This window comes from Schistocerca gregaria, unplaced genomic scaffold (assembly GCF_023897955.1).
Source record: "Schistocerca gregaria isolate iqSchGreg1 unplaced genomic scaffold, iqSchGreg1.2 ptg000333l, whole genome shotgun sequence".
Taxonomy (NCBI): Eukaryota; Metazoa; Arthropoda; class Insecta; order Orthoptera; family Acrididae; genus Schistocerca; species Schistocerca gregaria.
The window spans coordinates 534498-551270 of NW_026061799.1; positions in this window are offsets into that span (position 1 = coordinate 534498).

Below are 16773 nucleotides of genomic sequence, written 5' to 3' on the forward strand. Positions count from 1 at the left end.
TATGGGACCACCCAACCCAAACGAGTACTGTGTGACGTGCTACCCGGCAGGTATTCACCGAGGTAGCCGGCTAGCTCAGTCGGTACAGCGTCAGACACTTAATGCCACTGTCGTGGGTTAGAGCCAGACGCTGGGCGGAACGGAATTTTGTTCCGCTGCAAGTGTAAATTACCGTTTTTCTGATTAACGAGATTTAATGGAAATAGCAACTTTAAACTTTGCCTACGTCTCTGTCAGTCGCAAGGAAGCTGTATTTGAAGGTGAAGGTGATTTTGTAGACATGTGTGAAAGACATGTTCTGAAATGCAAGTGTTGTTGTTTGGAGAGCACATCGGTTACGTGTCAGATGTGTAGTCAAGCAGTAATTTGTCGCCATAGCTGCAAATATTAGCCGGTAATATGAAGTGTTGTCAGCTAAAGTCTGATGATGCAGACGACCGTAAGAACGAAGTACCCAAGAGTACCTCTAGGCCACGCGTCTTTAGCTCTGTGGTAGAGCACTGGTCTAATAAACCAGGGGTCGTAAGTTCCATCCTCACAGGAGAAAGATGAATTTTGGAAATCAGTTGCGCGTCGTGGCCGTATAGCAAACAGTACCTGTGATGACGAACAATTAGCGACAGGCGTTTTTTTAAGAATCACTCTCAGATGCGATTAAGGCGAATGGCGCAGATAAAGCATTTGCCAAAGCGGTACAGCATAAGGTGGGACGAGGCAGTCTGAATTACATTTTATAGATGTATTTCTCACATATCTCAGAGCCTTTCGCGATACTCGTCGTCGTCGTCGTCGTCGCCGCCGCCGCCGCTTCTGCAGAAGTAGCAAATGGCAACCGTAGCAAATGCGGCGAGGGACGCCCTGCCTTCGATTCCGAATGCACAAAGTGTGTGGTCTTGTTTCACAGTCTATATTTGGTCGGTCTCGTCAGAGGTTGAATGTAACGAATGGGTGGGAAAGAGCAAGGGGCAGCGGCTGTGTAGAACGAAAACACAAATCCTCAGGGGTGTGAGCGTTTCGAGATGAGTCGTATACATGTAAATGTTGGTCGTCAGTGACCGTGTGGCCTAAAGGATAAGGCGTCGGACTTCGGATCTGAAGATTACAGGTTCGAATGCTGTCACGCTTGTGTTTTTCCAGTTCTGAAAAAGAAACATAACGTTTTAATGTAGCAATTGAGCAGTACGAAACCGTCTGAATGTTGCTGTTGACCATTTTTTGCTTGGAGATGCTCTTGAGCTTGAAACACACACAACAAGACCGGTGTTAACTAGCGAAATGGTCGGCAGAGTGCCGACACAGCGAGTTTTGACTATCACTTGCACATCTAAAACAACGTCGGAAAGTAACTCGTTCGGCTTTTGAGTCACATAAAGTATGTGCGTTAATTTTGACGCCACTAGCTCTGCATGTTGTCATGCAATTTCTTTACCTCTCAGAAATGATTATGACATAAAAGTGAAGTACGTGACGAGTGTGACGTTAGGAAAACATTAGGCATCATGGAGAGATTCTGTATGGGACCACCCAACCCAAACGAGTACTGTGTGACGTGCTACCCGGCAGGTATTCACCGAGGTAGCCGGCTAGCTCAGTCGGTAGAGCGTCAGACTCTTAATCCGAGGGTCGTGGGTTCGAGCCAGACGCTGGGCGGAACGGAATTTTGTTCCGCTGCAAGTGTAAATTACCGTTTTTCTGATTAACGAGATTTAATGGAAATAGCAACTTTAAACTTTGCCTACGTCTCTGTCAGTCGCAAGGAAGCTGTATTTGAAGGTGAAGGTGATTTTGTAGACATGTGTGAAAGACATGTTCTGAAATGCAAGTGTTGTTGTTTGGAGAGCACATCGGTTACGTGTCAGATGTGTAGTCAAGCAGTAATTTGTCGCCATAGCTGCAAATATTAGCTGGTAATATGAAGTGTTGTCAGCTGAAGTCGGATGATGCAGACGACCGTAAGGACGAAGTACCCAAGAGTACCGCTAGGCCGCGCCTCTTTAGCTCAGACCAGGGGTCGTAAGTTCCATCCTCACAGGAGAAAGATGAATTTTGGAAATCAGTTGCGCGTCGTGGCCGTATAGCAAACAGTACCTGTGATGACGAACAATTAGCGACAGGCGTTTTTTTAAGAATCACTCTCAGATGCGATTAAGGCGAATGGCGCAGATAAAGCATTTGCCAAAGCGGTACAGCATAAGGTGGGACGAGGCAGTCTGAATTACATTTTATAGATGTATTTCTCACATATCTCAGAGCCTTTCGCGATATTCGTCGTCGTCGTCGTCGTCGCCGCCGCCGCCGCTTCTGCAGAAGTAGCAAATGGCAACCGTAGCAAATGCGGCGAGGGACGCCCTGCCTTCGATTCCGAATGCACAAAGTGTGTGGTCTTGTTTCACAGTCTATATTTGGTCGGTCTCGTCAGAGGTTGAATGTAACGAATGGGTGGGAAAGAGCAAGGGGCAGCGGCTGTGTAGAATGAAAACACAAATCCTCAGGGGTGTGAGCGTTTCGAGATGAGTCGTATACATGTAAATGTTGGTCGTCAGTGACCGTGTGGCCTAAAGGATAAGGCGTCGGACTTCGGATCTGAAGATTACAGGTTCGAATGCTGTCACGCTTGTGTTTTTCCAGTTCTGAAAAAGAAACATAACGTTTTAATGTAGCAATTGAGCAGTACGAAACCGTCTGAATGTTGCTGTTGACCATTTTTTGCTTGGAGATGCTCTTGAGCTTGAAACACACACAACAAGACCGGTGTTAACTAGCGAAATGGTCGGCAGAGTGCCGACACAGCGAGTTTTGACTATCACTTGCACATCTAAAACAACGTCGGAAAGTAACTCGTTCGGCTTTTGAGTCACATAAAGTATGTGCGTTAATTTTGACGCCACTAGCTCTGCATGTTGTCATGCAATTTCTTTACCTCTCAGAAATGATTATGACATAAAAGTGAAGTACGTGACGAGTGTGACGTTAGGAAAACATTAGGCATCATGGAGAGATTCTGTATGGGACCACCCAACCCAAACGAGTACTGTGTGACGTGCTACCCGGCAGGTATTCACCGAGGTAGCCGGCTAGCTCAGTCGGTAGAGCGTCAGACTCTTAATCCCAGGGTCGTGGGTTCGAGCCAGACGCTGGGCGGAACGGAATTTTGTTCCGCTGCAAGTGTAAATTACCGTTTTTCTGATTAACGAGATTTAATGGAAATAGCAACTTTAAACTTTGCCTACGTCTCTGTCAGTCGCAAGGAAGCTGTATTTGAAGGTGAAGGTGATTTTGTAGACATGTGTGAAAGACATGTTCTGAAATGCAAGTGTTGTTGTTTGGAGAGCACATCGGTTACGTGTCAGATGTGTAGTCAAGCAGTAATTTGTCGCCATAGCTGCAAATATTAGCTGGTAATATGAAGTGTTGTCAGCTGAAGTCGGATGATGCAGACGACCGTAAGGACGAAGTACCCAAGAGTACCGCTAGGCCGCGCCTCTTTAGCTCAGACCAGGGGTCGTAAGTTCCATCCTCACAGGAGAAAGATGAATTTTGGAAATCAGTTGCGCGTCGTGGCCGTATAGCAAACAGTACCTGTGATGACGAACAATTAGCGACAGGCGTTTTTTTAAGAATCACTCTCAGATGCGATTAAGGCGAATGGCGCAGATAAAGCATTTGCCAAAGCGGTACAGCATAAGGTGGGACGAGGCAGTCTGAATTACATTTTATAGATGTATTTCTCACATATCTCAGAGCCTTTCGCGATATTCGTCGTCGTCGTCGTCGTCGCCGCCGCCGCCGCTTCTGCAGAAGTAGCAAATGGCAACCGTAGCAAATGCGGCGAGGGACGCCCTGCCTTCGATTCCGAATGCACAAAGTGTGTGGTCTTGTTTCACAGTCTATATTTGGTCGGTCTCGTCAGAGGTTGAATGTAACGAATGGGTGGGAAAGAGCAAGGGGCAGCGGCTGTGTAGAACGAAAACACAAATCCTCAGGGGTGTGAGCGTTTCGAGATGAGTCGTATACATGTAAATGTTGGTCGTCAGTGACCGTGTGGCCTAAAGGATAAGGCGTCGGACTTCGGATCTGAAGATTACAGGTTCGAATGCTGTCACGCTTGTGTTTTTCCAGTTCTGAAAAAGAAACATAACGTTTTAATGTAGCAATTGAGCAGTACGAAACCGTCTGAATGTTGCTGTTGACCATTTTTTGCTTGGAGATGCTCTTGAGCTTGAAACACACACAACAAGACCGGTGTTAACTAGCGAAATGGTCGGCAGAGTGCCGACACAGCGAGTTTTGACTATCACTTGCACATCTAAAACAACGTCGGAAAGTAACTCGTTCGGCTTTTGAGTCACATAAAGTATGTGCGTTAATTTTGACGCCACTAGCTCTGCATGTTGTCATGCAATTTCTTTACCTCTCAGAAATGATTATGACATAAAAGTGAAGTACGTGACGAGTGTGACGTTAGGAAAACATTAGGCATCATGGAGAGATTCTGTATGGGACCACCCAACCCAAACGAGTACTGTGTGACGTGCTACCCGGCAGGTATTCACCGAGGTAGCCGGCTAGCTCAGTCGGTAGAGCTTCAGACTCTTAATCCCAGGGTCGTGGGTTCGAGCCAGACGCTGGGCGGAACGGAATTTTGTTCCGCTGCAAGTGTAAATTACCGTTTTTCTGATTAACGAGATTTAATGGAAATAGCAACTTTAAACTTTGCCTACGTCTCTGTCAGTCGCAAGGAAGCTGTATTTGAAGGTGGAGGTGATTTTGTAGACATGTGTGAAAGACATGTTCTGAAATGCAAGTGTTGTTGTTTGGAGAGCACATCGGTTACGTGTCAGATGTGTAGTCAAGCAGTAATTTGTCGCCATAGCTGCAAATATTAGCTGGTAATATGAAGTGTTGTCAGCTGAAGTCGGATGATGCAGACGACCGTAAGGACGAAGTACCCAAGAGTAGGCCGCGCCTCTTTAGCTCAGTGGTAGAGCACTGGTCTAATAAACCAGGGGTCGTAAGTTCCATCCTCACAGGAGAAAGATGAATTTTGGAAATCAGTTGCGCGTCGTGGCCGTATAGCAAACAGTACCTGTGATGACGAACAATTAGCGACAGGCGTTTTTTTAAGAATCACTCTCAGATGCGATTAAGGCGAATGGCGCAGATAAAGCATTTGCCAAAGCGGTACAGCATAAGGTGGGACGAGGCAGTCTGAATTACATTTTATAGATGTATTTCTCACATATCTCAGAGCCTCTCGCGATATTCGTCGTCGTCGTCGTCGTCGTCGTCGTCGCCGCCGCCGCCGCTTCTGCAGAAGTAGCAAATGGCAACCGTAGCAAATGCGGCGAGGGACGCCCTGCCTTCGATTCCGAATGCACAAAGTGTGTAGTCTTGTTTCACAGTCTATATTTGGTCGGTCTCGTCAGAGGTTGAATGTAACGAATGGGTGGGAAAGAGCAAGGGGCAGCGGCTGTGTAGAACGAAAACACAAATCCTCAGGGGTGTGAGCGTTTCGAGATGAGTCGTATACATGTAAATGTTGGTCGTCAGTGACCGTGTGGCCTAAAGGATAAGGCGTCGGACTTCGGATCTGAAGATTACAGGTTCGAATGCTGTCACGCTTGTGTTTTTCCAGTTCTGAAAAAGAAACATAACGTTTTAATGTAGCAATTGAGCAGTACGAAACCGTCTGAATGTTGCTGTTGACCATTTTTTTCTTGGAGATGCTCTTGAGCTTGAAACACACACAACAAGACCGGTGTTAACTAGCGAAATGGTCGGCAGAGTGCCGACACAGCGAGTTTTGACTATCACTTGCACATCTAAAACAACGTCGGAAAGTAACTCGTTCGGCTTTTGAGTCACATAAAGTATGTGCGTTAATTTTGACGCCACTAGCTCTGCATGTTGTCATGCAATTTCTTTACCTCTCAGAAATGATTATGACATAAAAGTGAAGTACGTGACGAGTGTGACGTTAGGAAAACATTAGGCATCATGGAGAGATTCTGTATGGGACCACCCAACCCAAACGAGTACTGTGTGACGTGCTACCCGGCAGGTATTCACCGAGGTAGCCGGCTAGCTCAGTCGGTAGAGCGTCAGACTCTTAATCCCAGAGTCGTGGGTTCGAGCCAGACGCTGGGCGGAACGGAATTTTGTTCCGCTGCAAGTGTAAATTACCGTTTTTCTGATTAACGAGATTTAATGGAAATAGCAACTTTAAACTTTGCCTACGTCTCTGTCAGTCGCAAGGAAGCTGTATTTGAAGGTGAAGGTGATTTTGTAGACATGTGTGAAAGACATGTTCTGAAATGCAAGTGTTGTTGTTTGGAGAGCACATCGGTTACGTGTCAGATGTGTAGTCAAGCAGTAATTTGTCGCCATAGCTGCAAATATTAGCCGGTAATATGAAGTGTTGTCAGCTAAAGTCTGATGATGCAGACGACCGTAAGGACGAAGTACCCAAGAGTACCGCTAGGCCGCGCGTCTTTAGCTCAGTGGTAGAGCACTGGTCTAATAAACCAGGGGTCGTAAGTTCCATCCTCACAGGAGAAAGATGAATTTTGGAAATCAGTTGCGCGTCGTGGCCGTATAGCAAACAGTACCTGTGATGACGAACAATTAGCGACAGGCGTTTTTTTAAGAATCACTCTCAGATGCGATTAAGGCGAATGGCGCAGATAAAGCATTTGCCAAAGCGGTACAGCATAAGGTGGGACGAGGCAGTCTGAATTACATTTTATAGATGTATTTCTCACATATCTCAGAGCCTTTCGCGTTATTCGTCGTCGTCGTCGTCGTCGTCGCCGCCGCCGCCGCTTCTGCAGAAGTAGCAAATGGCAACCGTAGCAAATGCGGCGAGGGACGCCCTGCCTTCGATTCCGAATGCACAAAGTGTGTGGTCTTGTTTCACAGTCTATATTTGGTCGGTCTCGTCAGAGGTTGAATGTAACGAATGGGTGGGAAAGAGCAAGGGGCAGCGGCTGTGTAGAACGGAAACACAAATCCTCAGGGGTGTGAGCGTTTCGAGATGAGTCGTATACATGTAAATGTTGGTCGTCAGTGACCGTGTGGCCTAAAGGATAAGGCGTCGGACTTTGGATCTGAAGATTACATGTTCGAATGCTGTCACGCTTGTGTTTTTCCAGTTCTGAAAAAGAAACATAACGTTTTAATGTAGCAATTGAGCAGTACGAAACCGTCTGAATGTTGCTGTTGACCATTTTTTGCTTGGAGATGCTCTTGAGCTTGAAACACACACAACAAGACCGGTGTTAACTAGCGAAATGGTCGGCAGAGTGCCGACACAGCGAGTTTTGACTATCACTTGCACATCTAAAACAACGTCGGAAAGTAACTCGTTCGGCTTTTGAGTCACATAAAGTATGTGCGTTAATTTTGACGCCACTAGCTCTGCATGTTGTCATGCAATTTCTTTACCTCTCAGAAATGATTATGACATAAAAGTGAAGTACGTGACGAGTGTGACGTTAGGAAAACATTAGGCATCATGGAGAGATTCTGTATGGGACCACCCAACCCAAACGAGTACTGTGTGACGTGCTACCCGGCAGGTATTCACCGAGGTAGCCGGCTAGCTCAGTCGGTACAGCGTCAGACTCTTAATCCCACTGTCGTGGGTTCGAGCCAGACGCTGGGCGGAACGGAATTTTGTTCCGCTGCAAGTGTAAATTACCGTTTTTCTGATTAACGAGATTTAATGGAAATAGCAACTTTAAACTTTGCCTACGTCTCTGTCAGTCGCAAGGAAGCTGTATTTGAAGGTGAAGGTGATTTTGTAGACATGTGTGAAAGACATGTTCTGAAATGCAAGTGTTGTTGTTTGGAGAGCACATCGGTTACGTGTCAGATGTGTAGTCAAGCAGTAATTTGTCGCCATAGCTGCAAATATTAGCCGGTAATATGAAGTGTTGTCAGCTAAAGTCTGATGATGCAGACGACCGTAAGAACGAAGTACCCAAGAGTACTGCTAGGCCACGCGTCTTTAGCTCAGTGGTAGAGCACTGGTCTAATAAACCAGGGGTCGTAAGTTCCATCCTCACAGGAGAAAGATGAATTTTGGAAATCAGTTGCGCGTCGTGGCCGTATAGCAAACAGTACCTGTGATGACGAACAATTAGCGACAGGCGTTTTTTTAAGAATCACTCTCAGATGCGATTAAGGCGAATGGCGCAGATAAAGCATTTGCCAAAGCGGTACAGCATAAGGTGGGACGAGGCAGTCTGAATTACATTTTATAGATGTATTTCTCACATATCTCAGAGCCTTTCGCGATATTCGTCGTCGTCGTCGTCGTCGTCGCCGCCGCCGCCGCTTCTGCAGAAGTAGCAAATGGCAACCGTAGCAAATGCGGCGAGGGACGCCCTGCCTTCGATTCCGAATGCACAAAGTGTGTGGTCTTGTTTCACAGTCTATATTTGGTCGGTCTCGTCAGAGGTTGAATGTAACGAATGGGTGGGAAAGAGCAAGGGGCAGCGGCTGTGTAGAATGAAAACACAAATCCTCAGGGGTGTGAGCGTTTCGAGATGAGTCGTATACATGTAAATGCTGGTCGTCAGTGACCGTGTGGCCTAAAGGATAAGGCGTCGGACTTCGGATCTGAAGATTACAGGTTCGAATGCTGTCACGCTTGTGTTTTTCCAGTTCTGAAAAAGAAACATAACGTTTTAATGTAGCAATTGAGCAGTACGAAACCGTCTGAATGTTGCTGTTGACCATTTTTTGCTTGGAGATGCTCTTGAGCTTGAAACACACACAACAAGACCGGTGTTAACTAGCGAAATGGTCGGCAGAGTGCCGACACAGCGAGTTTTGACTATCACTTGCACATCTAAAACAACGTCGGAAAGTAACTCGTTCGGCTTTTGAGTCACATAAAGTATGTGCGTTAATTTTGACGCCACTAGCTCTGCATGTTGTCATGCAATTTCTTTACCTCTCAGAAATGATTATGACATAAAAGTGAAGTACGTGACGAGTGTGACGTTAGGAAAACATTAGGCATCATGGAGAGATTCTGTATGGGACCACCCAACCCAAACGAGTACTGTGTGACGTGCTACCCGGCAGGTATTCACCGAGGTAGCCGGCTAGCTCAGTCGGTAGAGCGTCAGACTCTTAATCCCAGGGTCGTGGGTTCGAGCCAGACGCTGGGCGGAACGGAATTTTGTTCCGCTGCAAGTGTAAATTACCGTTTTTCTGATTAACGAGATTTAATGGAAATAGCAACTTTAAACTTTGCCTACGTCTCTGTCAGTCGCAAGGAAGCTGTATTTGAAGGTGAAGGTGATTTTGTAGACATGTGTGAAAGACATGTTCTGAAATGCAAGTGTTGTTGTTTGGAGAGCACATCGGTTACGTGTCAGATGTGTAGTCAAGCAGTAATTTGTCGCCATAGCTGCAAATATTAGCTGGTAATATGAAGTGTTGTCAGCTGAAGTCGGATGATGCAGACGACCGTAAGGACGAAGTACCCAAGAGTACCGCTAGGCCGCGCCTCTTTAGCTCAGACCAGGGGTCGTAAGTTCCATCCTCACAGGAGAAAGATGAATTTTGGAAATCAGTTGCGCGTCGTGGCCGTATAGCAAACAGTACCTGTGATGACGAACAATTAGCGACAGGCGTTTTTTTAAGAATCACTCTCAGATGCGATTAAGGCGAATGGCGCAGATAAAGCATTTGCCAAAGCGGTACAGCATAAGGTGGGACGAGGCAGTCTGAATTACATTTTATAGATGTATTTCTCACATATCTCAGAGCCTTTCGCGATATTCGTCGTCGTCGTCGTCGTCGCCGCCGCCGCCGCTTCTGCAGAAGTAGCAAATGGCAACCGTAGCAAATGCGGCGAGGGACGCCCTGCCTTCGATTCCGAATGCACAAAGTGTGTGGTCTTGTTTCACAGTCTATATTTGGTCGGTCTCGTCAGAGGTTGAATGTAACGAATGGGTGGGAAAGAGCAAGGGGCAGCGGCTGTGTAGAACGAAAACACAAATCCTCAGGGGTGTGAGCGTTTCGAGATGAGTCGTATACATGTAAATGTTGGTCGTCAGTGACCGTGTGGCCTAAAGGATAAGGCGTCGGACTTCGGATCTGAAGATTACAGGTTCGAATGCTGTCACGCTTGTGTTTTTCCAGTTCTGAAAAAGAAACATAACGTTTTAATGTAGCAATTGAGCAGTACGAAACCGTCTGAATGTTGCTGTTGACCATTTTTTGCTTGGAGATGCTCTTGAGCTTGAAACACACACAACAAGACCGGTGTTAACTAGCGAAATGGTCGGCAGAGTGCCGACACAGCGAGTTTTGACTATCACTTGCACATCTAAAACAACGTCGGAAAGTAACTCGTTCTTCTTTTGAGTCACATAAAGTATGTGCGTTAATTTTGACGCCACTAGCTCTGCATGTTGTCATGCAATTTCTTTACCTCTCAGAAATGATTATGACATAAAAGTGAAGTACGTGACGAGTGTGACGTTAGGAAAACATTAGGCATCATGGAGAGATTCTGTATGGGACCACCCAACCCAAACGAGTACTGTGTGACGTGCTACCCGGCAGGTATTCACCGAGGTAGCCGGCTAGCTCAGTCGGTAGAGCTTCAGACTCTTAATCCCAGGGTCGTGGGTTCGAGCCAGACGCTGGGCGGAACGGAATTTTGTTCCGCTGCAAGTGTAAATTACCGTTTTTCTGATTAACGAGATTTAATGGAAATAGCAACTTTAAACTTTGCCTACGTCTCTGTCAGTCGCAAGGAAGCTGTATTTGAAGGTGGAGGTGATTTTGTAGACATGTGTGAAAGACATGTTCTGAAATGCAAGTGTTGTTGTTTGGAGAGCACATCGGTTACGTGTCAGATGTGTAGTCAAGCAGTAATTTGTCGCCATAGCTGCAAATATTAGCTGGTAATATGAAGTGTTGTCAGCTGAAGTCGGATGATGCAGACGACCGTAAGGACGAAGTACCCAAGAGTACCGCTAGGCCGCGCCTCTTTAGCTCAGTGGTAGAGCACTGGTCTAATAAACCAGGGGTCGTAAGTTCCATCCTCACAGGAGAAAGATGAATTTTGGAAATCAGTTGCGCGTCGTGGCCGTATAGCAAACAGTACCTGTGATGACGAACAATTAGCGACAGGCGTTTTTTTAAGAATCACTCTCAGATGCGATTAAGGCGAATGGCGCAGATAAAGCATTTGCCAAAGCGGTACAGCATAAGGTGGGACGAGGCAGTCTGAATTACATTTTATAGATGTATTTCTCACATATCTCAGAGCCTTTCGCGATACTCGTCGTCGTCGTCGTCGTCGCCGCCGCCGCCGCTTCTGCAGAAGTGGCAAATGGCAACCGTAGCAAATGCGGCGAGGGACGCCCTGCCTTCGATTCCGAATGCACAAAGTGTGTGGTCTTGTTTCACAGTCTATATTTGGTCGGTCTCGTCAGAGGTTGAATGTAACGAATGGGTGGGAAAGAGCAAGGGGCAGCGGCTGTGTAGAACGAAAACACAAATCCTCAGGGGTGTGAGCGTTTCGAGATGAGTCGTATACATGTAAATGTTGGTCGTCAGTGACCGTGTGGCCTAAAGGATAAGGCGTCGGACTTCGGATCTGAAGATTACAGGTTCGAATGCTGTCACGCTTGTGTTTTTCCAGTTCTGAAAAAGAAACATAACGTTTTAATGTAGCAATTGAGCAGTACGAAACCGTCTGAATGTTGCTGTTGACCATTTTTTGCTTGGAGATGCTCTTGAGCTTGAAACACACACAACAAGACCGGTGTTAACTAGCGAAATGGTCGGCAGAGTGCCGACACAGCGAGTTTTGACTATCACTTGCACATCTAAAACAACGTCGGAAAGTAACTCGTTCGGCTTTTGAGTCACATAAAGTATGTGCGTTAATTTTGACGCCACTAGCTCTGCATGTTGTCATGCAATTTCTTTACCTCTCAGAAATGATTATGACATAAAAGTGAAGTACGTGACGAGTGTGACGTTAGGAAAACATTAGGCATCATGGAGAGATTCTGTATGGGACCACCCAACCCAAACGAGTACTGTGTGACGTGCTACCCGGCAGGTATTCACCGAGGTAGCCGGCTAGCTCAGTCGGTAGAGCGTCAGACTCTTAATCCCAGGGTCGTGGGTTCGAGCCAGACGCTGGGCGGAACGGAATTTTGTTCCGCTGCAAGTGTAAATTACCGTTTTTCTGATTAACGAGATTTAATGGAAATAGCAACTTTAAACTTTGCCTACGTCTCTGTCAGTCGCAAGGAAGCTGTATTTGAAGGTGAAGGTGATTTTGTAGACATGTGTGAAAGACATGTTCTGAAATGCAAGTGTTGTTGTTTGGAGAGCACATCGGTTACGTGTCAGATGTGTAGTCAAGCAGTAATTTGTCGCCATAGCTGCAAATATTAGCTGGTAATATGAAGTGTTGTCAGCTGAAGTCGGATGATGCAGACGACCGTAAGGACGAAGTACCCAAGAGTACCGCTAGGCCGCGCCTCTTTAGCTCAGACCTGGGGTCGTAAGTTCCATCCTCACAGGAGAAAGATGAATTTTGGAAATCAGTTGCGCGTCGTGGCCGTATAGCAAACAGTACCTGTGATGACGAACAATTAGCGACAGGCGTTTTTTTAAGAATCACTCTCAGATGCGATTAAGGCGAATGGCGCAGATAAAGCATTTGCCAAAGCGGTACAGCATAAGGTGGGACGAGGCAGTCTGAATTACATTTTATAGATGTATTTCTCACATATCTCAGAGCCTTTCGCGATATTCGTCGTCGTCGTCGTCGTCGCCGCCGCCGCCGCTTCTGCAGAAGTAGCAAATGGCAACCGTAGCAAATGCGGCGAGGGACGCCCTGCCTTCGATTCCGAATGCACAAAGTGTGTGGTCTTGTTTCACAGTCTATATTTGGTCGGTCTCGTCAGAGGTTGAATGTAACGAATGGGTGGGAAAGAGCAAGGGGCAGCGGCTGTGTAGAATGAAAACACAAATCCTCAGGGGTGTGAGCGTTTCGAGATGAGTCGTATACATGTAAATGTTGGTCGTCAGTGACCGTGTGGCCTCTTGGATAAGGCGTCGGACTTCGGATCTGAAGATTACAGGTTCGAATGCTGTCACGCTTGTGTTTTTCCAGTTCTGAAAAAGAAACATAACGTTTTAATGTAGCAATTGAGCAGTACGAAACCGTCTGAATGTTGCTGTTGACCATTTTTTGCTTGGAGATGCTCTTGAGCTTGAAACACACACAACAAGACCGGTGTTAACTAGCGAAATGGTCGGCAGAGTGCCGACACAGCGAGTTTTGACTATCACTTGCACATCTAAAACAACGTCGGAAAGTAACTCGTTCGGCTTTTGAGTCACATAAAGTATGTGCGTTAATTTTGACGCCACTAGCTCTGCATGTTGTCATGCAATTTCTTTACCTCTCAGAAATGATTATGACATAAAAGTGAAGTACGTGACGAGTGTGACGTTAGGAAAACATTAGGCATCATGGAGAGATTCTGTATGGGACCACCCAACCCAAACGAGTACTGTGTGACGTGCTACCCGGCAGGTATTCACCGAGGTAGCCGGCTAGCTCAGTCGGTAGAGCGTCAGACTCTTAATCCCAGGGTCGTGGGTTCGAGCCAGACGCTGGGCGGAACGGAATTTTGTTCCGCTGCAAGTGTAAATTACCGTTTTTCTGATTAACGAGATTTAATGGAAATAGCAACTTTAAACTTTGCCTACGTCTCTGTCAGTCGCAAGGAAGCTGTATTTGAAGGTGAAGGTGATTTTGTAGACATGTGTGAAAGACATGTTCTGAAATGCAAGTGTTGTTGTTTGGAGAGCACATCGGTTACGTGTCAGATGTGTAGTCAAGCAGTAATTTGTCGCCATAGCTGCAAATATTAGCTGGTAATATGAAGTGTTGTCAGCTGAAGTCGGATGATGCAGACGACCGTAAGGACGAAGTACCCAAGAGTACCGCTAGGCCGCGCCTCTTTAGCTCAGTGGTAGAGCACTGGTCTAATAAACCAGGGGTCGTAAGTTCCATCCTCACAGGAGAAAGATGAATTTTGGAAATCAGTTGCGCGTCGTGGCCGTATAGCAAACAGTACCTGTGATGACGAACAATTAGCGACAGGCGTTTTTTTAAGAATCACTCTCAGATGCGATTAAGGCGAATGGCGCATATAAAGCATTTGCCAAAGCGGTACAGCATAAGGTGGGACGAGGCAGTCTGAATTACATTTTATAGATGTATTTCTCACATATCTCAGAGCCTCTCGCGATATTCGTCGTCGTCGTCGTCGTCGTCGTCGTCGTCGCCGCCGCCGCCGCTTCTGCAGAAGTAGCAAATGGCAACCGTAGCAAATGCGGCGAGGGACGCCCTGCCTTCGATTCCGAATGCACAAAGTGTGTGGTCTTGTTTCACAGTCTATATTTGGTCGGTCTCGTCAGAGGTTGAATGTAACGAATGGGTGGGAAAGAGCAAGGGGCAGCGGCTGTGTAGAACGAAAACACAAATCCTCAGGGGTGTGAGCGTTTCGAGATGAGTCGTATACATGTAAATGTTGGTCGTCAGTGACCGTGTGGCCTAAAGGATAAGGCGTCGGACTTCGGATCTGAAGATTACAGGTTCGAATGCTGTCACGCTTGTGTTTTTCCAGTTCTGAAAAAGAAACATAACGTTTTAATGTAGCAATTGAGCAGTACGAAACCGTCTGAATGTTGCTGTTGACCATTTTTTTCTTGGAGATGCTCTTGAGCTTGAAACACACACAACAAGACCGGTGTTAACTAGCGAAATGGTCGGCAGAGTGCCGACACAGCGAGTTTTGACTATCACTTGCACATCTAAAACAACGTCGGAAAGTAACTCGTTCGGCTTTTGAGTCACATAAAGTATGTGCGTTAATTTTGACGCCACTAGCTCTGCATGTTGTCATGCAATTTCTTTACCTCTCAGAAATGATTATGACATAAAAGTGAAGTACGTGACGAGTGTGACGTTAGGAAAACATTAGGCATCATGGAGAGATTCTGTATGGGACCACCCAACCCAAACGAGTACTGTGTGACGTGCTACCCGGCAGGTATTCACCGAGGTAGCCGGCTAGCTCAGTCGGTAGAGCGTCAGACTCTTAATCCCAGGGTCGTGGGTTCGAGCCAGACGCTGGGCGGAACGGAATTTTGTTCCGCTGCAAGTGTAAATTACCGTTTTTCTGATTAACGAGATTGAATGGAAATAGCAACTTTAAACTTTGCCTACGTCTCTGTCAGTCTCAAGGAAGCTGTATTTGAAGGTGAAGGTGATTTTGTAGACATGTGTGAAAGACATGTTCTGAAATGCAAGTGTTGTTGTTTGGAGAGCACATCGGTTACGTGTCAGATGTGTAGTCAAGCAGTAATTTGTCGCCATAGCTGCAAATATTAGCTGGTAATATGAAGTGTTGTCAGCTGAAGTCGGATGATGCAGACGACCGTAAGGACGAAGTACCCAAGAGTACCGCTAGGCCGCGCCTCTTTAGCTCAGTGGTAGAGCACTGGTCTAATAAACCAGGGGTCGTAAGTTCCATCCTCACAGGAGAAAGATGAATTTTGGAAATCAGTTGCGCGTCGTGGCCGTATAGCAAACAGTACCTGTGATGACGAACAATTAGCGACAGGCGTTTTTTTAAGAATCACTCTCAGATGCGATTAAGGCGAATGGCGCAGATAAAGCATTTGCCAAAGCGGTACAGCATAAGGTGGGACGAGGCAGTCTGAATTACATTTTATAGATGTATTTCTCACATATCTCAGAGCCTTTCGCGATATTCGTCGTCGTCGTCGTCGTCGTCGTCGCCGCCGCCGCTTCTGCAGAAGTAGCAAATGGCAACCGTAGCAAATGCGGCGAGGGACGCCCTGCCTTCGATTCCGAATGCACAAAGTGTGTGGTCTTGTTTCACAGTCTATATTTGGTCGGTCTCGTCAGAGGTTGAATGTAACGAATGGGTGGGAAAGAGCAAGGGGCAGCGGCTGTGTAGAACGAAAACACAAATCCTCAGGGGTGTGAGCGTTTCGAGATGAGTCGTATACATGTAAATGTTGGTCGTCAGTGACCGTGTGGCCTAAAGGATAAGGCGTCGGACTTCGGATCTGAAGATTACAGGTTCGAATGCTGTCACGCTTGTGTTTTTCCAGTTCTGAAAAAGAAACATAACGTTTTAATGTAGCAATTGAGCAGTACGAAACCGTCTGAATGTTGCTGTTGACCATTTTTTTCTTGGAGATGCTCTTGAGCTTGAAACACACACAACAAGACCGGTGTTAACTAGCGAAATGGTCGGCAGAGTGCCGACACAGCGAGTTTTGACTATCACTTGCACATCTAAAACAACGTCGGAAAGTAACTCGTTCGGCTTTTGAGTCACATAAAGTATGTGCGTTAATTTTGACGCCACTAGCTCTGCATGTTGTCATGCAATTTCTGTACCTCTCAGAAATGATTATGACATAAAAGTGAAGTACGTGACGAGTGTGACGTTAGGAAAACATTAGGCATCATGGAGAGATTCTGTATGGGACCTCCCAACCCAAACGAGTACTGTGTGACGTGCTACCCGGCAGGTATTCACCGAGGTAGCCGGCTAGCTCAGTCGGTAGAGCGTCAGACTCTTAATCCCAGGGTCGTGGGTTCGAGCCAGACGCTGGGCGGAACGGAATTTTGTTCCGCTGCAAGTGTAAATTACCGTTTTTCTGATTAACGAGATT